At 52.3% G+C, this 10,433-nt stretch overlaps 1 protein-coding gene across 2 annotated transcripts in view; it reads right to left on the reverse strand.

Moving 5' to 3' along the window:
* Positions 1 to 9,780, reverse strand: part of GNG2 (G protein subunit gamma 2) — a 68,140-nt gene extending 58,360 nt beyond the window's left edge. Inside the window, exon 1 of one of the 2 annotated variants that reach the window (XR_014787859.1) lies at positions 9,564 to 9,780. The gene's annotated coding sequence lies outside the window, so the exon portion shown is untranslated. The remainder of the gene's footprint in view (positions 1 to 9,563) is intronic. The other variant, XM_084834913.1, reaches the window with a different exon arrangement.
* Between the last annotated feature and the right edge of the window lie 653 nt (positions 9,781 to 10,433).

The raw sequence follows: 10,433 nt of genomic DNA on the forward strand, positions 1-10,433 counted from the left end.
GCCGCATTCCAGTAGTGGGTGGGGCAAAGGGGGCGGGGCCAAAAATACCAGCCTATTTTAGTGTGAAGGCCTTCCTGCCAGTAACTAGGCCTTGGGAGAGGCATGTCAAGTTTTTAGAATGAGGAAAAGTGCTGCTGGCCAGGAAAGCACAAAAGGTTGCTGGCTGGGCTGTGGCCAGCTGGTGAACCCTGGAGGGCCAGACTGGGACCTGAGGTGTCCTGGATTTGCCCCCCGCCCCGGGCCTCAGATTCTCCACCCCTTATATTGATGTTAAACAGCATGGGCGAAAGAACAGCACACCGTGGAACACGAAAGCATGGCTCCCAAGGGATGAGGCAGTCACCCCCAGCAGCACCTTCTGGAAACAGCCATCCAAGCAGGTGTGGGACTTCCACCAAGCAGGGCCTTTCACACCCCACCCCGCCAGGCTATTCAAAATGAGACCAAACGTGGCTGAGCGGTCCAGGAGAATCAACAGGCTCCCACTTCCTTGTCTTTCTGTCGACAGAAGTACCCCACAGGGTGACCAAGGCAGTTTGTGTCCCAAAGCCAGGCCTGAAATCCAAGTGAAATGGATATAGATAATCTAGACTGAAATGCATCTAATCAAGTGGTCTCTGGCCCACAAACGTCACAAGAAATCTGTTAGTCGTGACGGTGCATGAAGATTCCATTTTTGTTTCCATGATACAAGAAAACACTCCTAGGGCACAACCCCATACACGTTTAGACAGAAAAAAGGCCTAGAGCTCCCGGCATGCCCCAGCCTGCATTGTAGGCCTTTTTTCTGTCTAAACATGCCTGGGCTTGCGCATCGATTTAATATCTTTAAATGACACCCCTTTGCCCACTTCGGAGCCATCTGAAGGGAATTGTCACTTGCGGCAACCGTCAGGGGACTTTCTGTCACTTATTTGACGGGGAACAATGGAGCGGAGTCACGACGGCACCAGTTCCCCAGCCCTGGTATGAAGTAGCTTTCTGATGCAGAGATCTCTACACTGTTAGAAAGATCCCATTATAGTCACCCTCTGAATAAGCAGTCCTAGCACTAAGTGGCACTCTTGTGGAACAGAGAGAGGAGAAAATGTTTGCAAAATACAGATGTTATCCTATTGGAACTCAACCCCAGGCATTGTAGAATTTCACCACTTCTGTTTTTCCTTCCCTTTTCGCTCCTCCTTTAAGGAACTCAGGTTGGCATACTTTGAGTTGTCCCTTCCCTTCCCCTCCCCTCACAACAGCCCTTTGAGGTAAGCTAAGAGAGAGTGACTGGTTTAAGATCACCCAGCAACCTTCATGGCTGAACAAGGAGCTGAACTCAACTCTCCTTGGTCCAAAGCTGGGAAACAGCTAGTCACCCCGTTCTCAGACTTTCGGAAAACAGTAAGGACAGGTGTGGACTAGGGATACTGGAGAAATTTGAGACAGACTAAAATGAGCTTGGATTTCTAAGAACCTGACCTGCGGAATCTGCTGTGGCCCAATCTCCTCAGGCCGCACAGAGTCCGTGGACTTTCCAATCTTTTTTTTTTTTAACTTTCCCCAAATTTAGACTTATTTATTCATAGGAAAATATGCAACTTTGTTCTGAGACTGATAAATATATGTGGGGAAAAATGGAATGGAATGCAGTACAATACGCTAAATGTTACGTACTAAGATAAATTATGTAAATTGTTGCAAACCCTCTAACGGAATTATTTGTGTATTTTTCCGCATAATGGGGAAAAAAATCGAATCCGTCTGTGAACAGATTATGGAACAAAATGTGCCTGACAATCTGCGAAACACAGATGGAGTGGATTTTACACAGTTCCTACATCCTTAGTGTGGACACCCAGAAACTGCACAGGTTTTAAACAGCCTTATGTGGTGCTGGGGATGATGTGTTAATTTCTTTCTGAGACTGATTCTTGTCTTTTTGAGAAATGTTATGTATCCCAGGGCAACTATTTCAGAGTTCCAGTGGTTTCCGATGTCAGTCTACTTTCTCTTTTACTATCAAGGACCTGATACTAGTTTCCTCGTCTTGACTTTCAGGCTCTCCGCAGACCGGCTCTCTGGTCAGCTCGGCATTGCCCTCTGCATAGGCTTCTCTTCCAGAGCCACACAGCTGTCCTTGTGGGACCCTCCACACTACGCTTGTGTTTGTGGGTGCTTCCACAAAGCGCTGGCAGTGAGCTGACTGCAGCAAGCGTGGCTTTGACGTGTGAGCAGGCGATGCGGTGAACCACTTCCCTTGCACGCTGAGCTCTGCACAGGCCCGCTTCACCCATGTTCTCAACATGCCGATTTAGAGGTGCAACTTAGCCCTAAGCTGGCTTAAAACCAGCTGTTTCAGTAGAACAAAGCTGAGCATCAGAGCCCAAAGCAGGGGTGTTGAACCTCGGGTCTGTGGGCCAAATCCAGCCTACCTGGAGACCAAATCCAGCCCCCTAGGGTTTGCCAGAAGGCCACATCCCCTCCCTGGCACCACCCCCTTTCCCCTGAATGCAACTGTTTGGTGCTTTCATGTTTTCCCCCCCATTCCTCCCCTAAGGCTTAGTTACTGGAAGTACGAGCTTTAAGCTAACTTCCTCCTTTTGCTTTTCATCACCCCCCCATCACTGGAAGGGGCCACCTGAGAGCTTCCCCGAAATTGAATTTGGCCCATTGACTGAAAGAGGTTTGACAACCCAGGCTGAAGGCACTCCCACACAGATGTTTCCCCTGCTGCACACCCACTTCTAGGAGATGCGCTACCCTCCCAGAGGATCATCTGGCGACACGCTTGTCAGAGCAGACTCGGGTAACTGCAGGATGCAGACTGAACAGGCTTCCCAGGATGGGGCCAGCCAGCACAGGGCCTCTCCAGCACCATCCCCTGCCTGCCTTGGGAGCCTCCTTGTAGCCACTTCCCGAGAGCTAGAGTGAGCAGGGATAGGGAGTGAGATTTAGAATGGAAAGGGCTGGGTTCGAGTCACACCTCTGCCATGGATTCATAGTTTGGCCTTGGGCCAGTAGCCACAGCTCAGCCTTCATTTCCTCTGCCATTAAGTGGAAACAACAGCAAACTTGTTGTGAGGGGGAAAATAACAAGAGATGATCGAGCACTTTGCAAATCGGAAGAGCGATGTAAACAGGACACAGTAAGAGTGATGTGTTGAAACAGGAACTGCAAGAAAGGAACTTCTAATTATGAGTCTCACGGGGGACTCAAGAGCTGCCTTATGGCAGGCGGGTCACGCTCTAGGACCATCCAGGCTAGCGCTGTTCAGCGGAGGCTGGTGGCTCTGATGTCAGTGGGGCAGTGCATCCCCTCCAGGTTTCAGTCAGAACTCTAAAGGAGCTCTCCAAGGTGCTTCACAGAACTCCTTTAGAGTTCTGACCGTTTCTGACTGAAACCCAGAGCGTAATTCAGCGCCCCACTGACACTGGAGCCACCAGCCTCCACTGGTCTTTTCCCTACACCTCTTGCCTGATTCTTTCAACTGGAGATGTCGGGGACTGACCCCAGGACCTTCGGCATGCACTCTACCTTCGAACAACGGCCCTTCCCCAAGCCGTTCGTCAGCGCATGAAAATAACGAGCAGAGGGCTCTTAGCCAGTCTGTTCCAGCATCAGGCTCTGTGGAGCGCAGACCAGAAGCACCACAGGCCAGGCGCTGCGAGCGGCACCACGTTTCACTACATCCGCAGTGTGTAGCTGGGGCATCTCTCTCTCTTTATTCTCTTGTGTAAGCACACGCAGCCCTGATTTGGATCAGGGCCACCACACTGTGGGAGGGGAGGATTAAATCCCCCCTCCCCGGTTTCCTCTTGAAATTCCACCCTTGGGAGGGGGTGTTAGAAAAGAAAGAAAGCCCTCTCCACCCGAGGTGAATCCTCCCTTCCTGGAGTATGGTGGTCCCAATCCCAATCCACTGCATTAGTTTGGCCCCGAGTCTCTGTTCTAGCTTTCCCCAAACTGACGCCCTCCAGATGTGTTGGACTACAGCATCCATCGTTCCCAGCCACCATTCCAGCCAACGGCTCTATTCCAGGGATGGGCTTAGGTAGATTTCCAGGTGTTTTGGACTTCAACTCCCATAAGCCCCTGCCAACGGTCAGGAATGCTGGGAGCGGAAGTCCAAAGCATCTGGAGTTTTGCGTTTTGCCCGCCCCTGTATGCTATTGTGCGCTATGGCTGGAGGAGGGAACTCAAGTGAGGCTTCTATCGCCACAACCCAGACTCCTCCTGGTCCTGGGAGCCAGGTGACCCCAGACAGCCAATCCAGTGCGACTACTTTCAATAAAAGCTGCCGTTGCTCACCAGTGCACTGACTGCCCCACCCGCCTCTGCTCACCCCCGAGGCCTCGTTCGCTGCTGGGGAAAACCTTCAACAGGGAAACAGCAAGAGGGGAAGGCCCTGTATGTGTCTCACAACCGAAGAGAGATTGTATCCTGCCCAACGCGTTTCAGGAGGAAATTTCTGAAACGCATTGGGCGGAGTAGATATATTTTTTCTGGCACCTGAGGACGTCTTTTCTCTTCTGTTTTGTGGAAGTCTTGAGCAGACACAGCCAAGTATCGTCTCTAGGGCACGTCTCAACACGAAGCCACCCTCGTGTTCCCCATCCACACGGCCCCAGTTGAAAAGCTGCCTCGCGGATGTAGAAGGAGAATGCCCAGCTGCTGAGCCATCTGGGGCAAGCGTGGGCCTTTGCGACCCGTGTCCAAAGAGCACCAGCATGGAAAGCAAATGCCCTGCTGGATCGGACCAAAGGCCCATCCGGTCCAGAGCTGGGGAAACTGCCTCTCCAGGTGTAGTTGGGCTCTAGCTCCCAGCAGCCCCAGACAGCACAGCCAATGTCAGGGATGATGGGAGCAGTAGTCCCATCACCCCTGAAGCCGGGTGAAGGCCCTTTTATTTTCCCAAGCTTTTTAGTCTTTCAGGCTTTAAAAAAATGCCTGCGTGTGGTTTACGATCCTTGCACTGCAGAATAATAACAATTATAATAATAAGGAGCCAGTGTGGCGTAGTGGTGCGAGTGTTGGACTGGGAGCTGGGAGATCTGGGTTCTGGTCCCCAGTTGGCCATGGAAGCTCACTGGGTGACTTTGGGCCAGTCACAGACTCTCAGCCCAGCCTACCTGACAGGCTTGTTGTTGCAAGGATAAAATGGAGAGGAAGAGGATCATGTAAGTCGCCTTGCGTTCTCTGCAAGAGGAAACAAGGTGGGATATAAATGCAATAACCCTAATTAGTAATAATAATAATAATAAATTGATTATATTTCTATACTGCCCAATAGCCAAAGCTTTCTGGGCAGTTTAAAAAAGATTAAAAACACAATATCAAACAGGATATAAAAACCATATAAAATCATAAAAAAATATTAAGAACAGAAGCCCCAGGACCAGTTAAACCTTATCACATGCTGCCAAATGCCTGGGAGTAGAGGAAAGTCTCAACCTGGTGCCGAAAGGGTGCAATGCAGGAGCCAGGCAGGCCTCGCTGCAGAGAGCCTCCCATAATCACTGGGGTGCTGCGAGTTTTATTCTGACTTAAAACAGTAAAACACAACAGCATAATAAAACGCCACATAAAAATATTAAACAGTTTAAGGGCGCAATCATATGCATGTTTAGACAGTAAAAAGGCCTACAACTCCCAGGATTCCCCAGCCAGCATAGGAGTCGCAGGACCTTTTTCTCTCTAAGCATGCATAGGATTGCACTCTAAATCCTGTTTAGGATTGTGAACCACTTAGAGAGCTTTTATTTAATTTATTTATTGCATTTATACCCCGCCTTTTTTCTTCTTGCAAGGAACCCAAGGCGGCTTACATTATCCTTTTCCTCTCCATTTTATCCTCACAACAACAACCCTGTGAGGTGGGTTGGGCTGAGAGTCTGTGACTGGCCCAAAGTCACCCAGTGAGCTTCCATGGCCGAGTGGGGACTAGAACCCGGATCTCCCAGCTCCTAGTCCAACACTCTTGCCACTACACCACACCGGCTCTAGCTTTGGCTATAGGGCAGTGTACAGTGTGGTGGTGGTTGTTATTATTATCATTAGCCCAATGACAAGTGGAGGGCCACAGGTTCCACATCCCTGACTAGCCCACTGCCCAGTGGACTTGTCCAATGGGAGGGTGCTACTGCACTCATGTCCTGCTTGTGGGTTTCCCACTGGGGCAGCTGGTTGGCCACTGTGCAAACAGAATGCTGGACTAGATGGACCCTTGGTCTGATCCAGCTTGGTCCTCTCATGCTCTTAGGTTCTTAAGCTGTGCCCCTCCACTTGTCTTTGGTTTATCATTATTATTAATTAGCCCAGTGCCAGATGCTTCTGGAAAGCTCACAAGCAAGGCCTGAAGGTAACCGACCCACCGGTTGTATGCCTCCAGCGTTTGCTAGGCAGCCTCTAAACATGGAGGTCCCCTCAAAAGACCTACCTAATTCTATGAATCTCTCCCATCCTCCTTTGAAGTCGCCCCTAAATTAGTGGCAATAGCCGCTTCTTGTGTCTGTGAACTCCGTAAATGGATCAGGTGTTTTCACAGTCCTGATTTTCGTTGGATAATCCCAACTTGAAGTATTACGAGAAGTGGTAGTAGAACAGAGACATCCCTCTGGCCACACCACCTATACTTCGATTCACTTCTACCACAGGCTTTCCCAACCTGGGGCCCTCCATAAGTGCTGAACTACAACTCCCATCATCCCCATCTAGCATGGCCAATGGTCCTGAATGCTGGAACTTGTGGTCTAAAATATCTGGAGGGCACCAGGTTGGGGAGGGCTGCACTACCATGTCTCCCTTCACTGCCTTTTTTTCTAAAGGGAGAGGCCCCCAAATGCTGTTGCCCAAAGGTAATATCTACCAGGGTCTCCATCACGGAGGGTTTTATAGCATGCCACACCCATGGAGGAGCTGCAAAGCCACTGGAAGGTGAAAAAGCCAAGTGGCTTTCTGCATCATCCTGAAGCAAATCATATTTCCATTCAGCCAACGGCCATACGGCTGAAAAGGGGATTAAAATTTGAGAATTTGGAGAAATCCAGTTAATATGACAAAGGCGGGTAGGTGGGTGTGGGGGGAACCCCATCATGACGCCGCTGCCTGCAGAAATCAAGAGACAGATGTTGCCATTTTAAGACTCACATAATCCCTCACCCCGCCCCTAGCGCCCCCTCAAAACACCCCACAAAGAGCGCCCTGAAATACAGGTTGGTCTTTTGGCCTGGGCAGGTCGGTCAGAACAAACCCAGTGCTGCTGCTCCTGCCACCTCGGCTATTTTCTTAAGGTAACAGCACGTTAAAGGGCCAAGCGGGTAATCATTGCCAAGGAGGAGAAGGCGGTTTCATGCCAGTGCTTGTGCAGCTTAAATGAAACATGGGAACAATAACAGGCCATTTTAAATCATTTTCCTAAGGGACAAGAAACAACAGGTACCTTTGTCCAGCAATTCCTGATGTACCCAGATGCTAAGGACCATTAAGCTTTATAGGCTGTTAGACTCTATTAATACATGATTAATGTGGGAAGCCAGAGGAGGTGTGGGGACAGGGAGATGTTGCTTTAATTTCATAATATATATGGGGCTGAATACCCACTCAAGCTTGAAAAGGGCTTGTCCGTCGTTTTCTCTGATTCACCCACCAGCTTGAAATTAAGCCTCACACAATCACCCTCCCCACCAGACTTAGTTCTGTTAGACAGACACAGTGCAAGCCTGCCTACTCAGACACAAGTCCCATTGAGTTCAACGACGCTCACTCCCAGGTGACTGGGTGTAGGATTGTAAGCTGCAATCCTATACCCTGATACCTGGAGGTAAGCCCCATTGAACTCAATGGAACTTCTGAGTAGACTTAGATAGGAGTGCGTTCTTAGGCTGCTTTCAGTTTCTTCTCTTCTCCAAACATGCTTATTTGGCTCTAGTTACTTCCCATTCTATAACTGGAAAAAAAATGCCTGCATTTAAGAAATCAGAATTAAAATCAGTGACTGAAGTTAAACCCTTTTCTTCTGCACAAACAAGATCATTTTCAGAAACAGCTCATAAGAAAGGAGTAAAAATGTGAAGGTTGGTCTATTCCGTATTATTCTGAAGGGTGGCGGGGTGGACACCTATTTGTGGCAGGGATGGGGCGGAGAAATTGGTTGGGAAGCTGATCTCCAGCTTGAAAGAAGAAGAAAAAGGCAGGAACCTTGGATTCCATTCACTGAAGATTAACACAGGCAGCCCAAAGTACTTTAAATTCTGTCTTTGTTCACAGTGCCTAAACCCTGTTTCATGACCCATTTTGTCAATAGCCTCTCACCCCATGAACTGTCCTTTTCACAATTTCAGAATTCAAGGAAGTATCCAGCCCATCCCATTTCATGAATGGGTAGGGAAGAAATCAGAAGGGTGGCCCCTTTTGCCTTCAATGAAAAACCAACCTGGCTGCCCATTCAGTGTGCTCATCCAATTTAAAATCTATCTGTCCGTCTATCTATCTATCTATCTATCTATCTATCTCACTTAATGAATAAATACAGGAGCAGTTTCATTATTTTGCATTTCTACATGGTGGCTGCAAAATACCCCCCCCCCCGTATTTTAGGAGATTTCCTTCCCATCCCCCTTGCCATCAGAGTAATCCATATCACCCACCCATGTGTCAAAAAATAAAATAAAAATAAGAATCTGCTCACAGGGAGACATATTTGCAAGCGAAGGAGCCAGTATACAGATTTTCCTCCCTCTCCCCACAAAAAGCCAGTTTCTCCAGCTGGAGAGACAACTTCCAACAGCCACAAAACCGAGCGGCGGGATTTTGTTTTTCAAGGCGAAATCCGCGGGTGGGCTTCCTCTCCTTCCCCCACCACGGAGTGTATTCGACTCAGGCGGGGAGGGGCAAGCCGCCCTCGGTTTCCTATCAGCGCCAGGGCAGCTGCGGCGACGGCCCGGGCACGGGGGCGAGGGGACCTGCGCGGCTGTCGGCGCCGCGACGGCGCGTTTCCCCGAACAAAGGCGCCGCAGGGCGCAACCGCGGGCGCGGAGGCGCCGCCCGCCCGCCGGGCCGGCAGCGCGGAGGGAGCCCGCGTCGGCGCGCCCCGGGCGGCCAGGTGCCCGGGCGCCGCGAGCCGGCTCTGTGCGCGCGGCGCCGAGCCCGTGTTGGCGCTGCCGCGGGCCCCGCGCGCAAAGAGCTGCCGCGCGTCGGCCGTGTGCCCGCGCGAGTGGGCGCGGGCGGGCGGGCGCGGGCGGGCGGGCGCGCGCTCTTGGGAGGGGAAACCCTCCCCGCCCGCTCCTCTCGCCCGCGAGCCGCGCCATCCGCCTCTCCCCCCGCCCCCCCCGCCCCCTCCCGGCTTGCCGGACGCGGCGGGTCGGTCCCGCCGAGCGCCGGCTTGCTGGCGAGGGGCCCGGGCAGGATGCGCAGCCCTCGGCGCTCCCCCGACTCCGGGCGTTCGCCTGGAGGTCGTCGGAGAAGCCCGCGGGGCCGCGCAGAGGCCGGGACGCGACGCTCCACGCCGACCAGCCCATCGAAGGCGCCCCCGCGGGCACGGGCGTGCGCGCCCTCCGGGCTCGCCCGCCCGCTCGCTCACCTCGAGGAGGCTCCCACCGGCCGGTCCGCCCCGGGGTCTGCGAGACCTCTTCTCCTCCCAAGCTTCCTGCTCCGCGATGCCGACGGGGCGAGGCGGGGGCGGGGGCGCCGCCGCCGGGCGCAGCAGCAACGGCGGGCTCCGAGCCGTCCCCGAGAAGCCAGTCCCCACCCAGCCCTGCGCGCGCGCGCGTGTGCGCGACATCAGCTCTCCGCTGCACAGGAAGCAGCGCGCCCGCCACTTCCTTCTCTCGCCGCTCGGCGCCGCGTCCGGCTTCGAACTCGCCGCCCCGCCGGGTCGCCCGGCCCTGCCGGGGGGGCGATGCGCCGTCTCCCCGGCCCAGCCTGCGCCGCCGCCCCGCGGAAGCGCGCTCCCCGCTCCCCGCTTCGCAACAGAAAGGATTTTGTTCCTTTCGCGAATAAACGCAGTTAGATGTCATTTCGTTACTTCTTTTAAAAGCATCACCCCCACCACCATCTTCTTCTACATCTCAGTACCACCCCACAGCCAAAGCTCTCCGGGCAGTTTGCGAAGATGAAAAAGCACATTATACAAAGTGTGGAACCATCTACAGGCAGCGCACACGCAGACAACATATATCTAAAAAGCAATGTTAAGCAATCAACCATAAGACAAAATCAGGACCCGATTAAAACTCATCCTGTGCTGCTGAGCGAAGAGAAAGGTGTGCTGCTGAAAAGGTAACAGCGTTGGTGTCAGGCGGGCTTAAAAAACAAATTGGCTTCAACGTCCTACAGTTCTCAAAGATGACTAGGGTTGGAAGGGACCTCAGAGATCATTTAGTCCAACCCCCTGCTCAAGGCAGGCTCTGCACTGCTTTAAGCCCTCTGCTTAAATGCCTCTAGCGAAGGC

This window comes from Heloderma suspectum, chromosome 1 (assembly GCF_057233095.1).
Source record: "Heloderma suspectum isolate Gila_16-S chromosome 1, 16-S_ref, whole genome shotgun sequence".
In the NCBI taxonomy this organism is placed as follows: Eukaryota; Metazoa; Chordata; class Lepidosauria; order Squamata; family Helodermatidae; genus Heloderma; species Heloderma suspectum.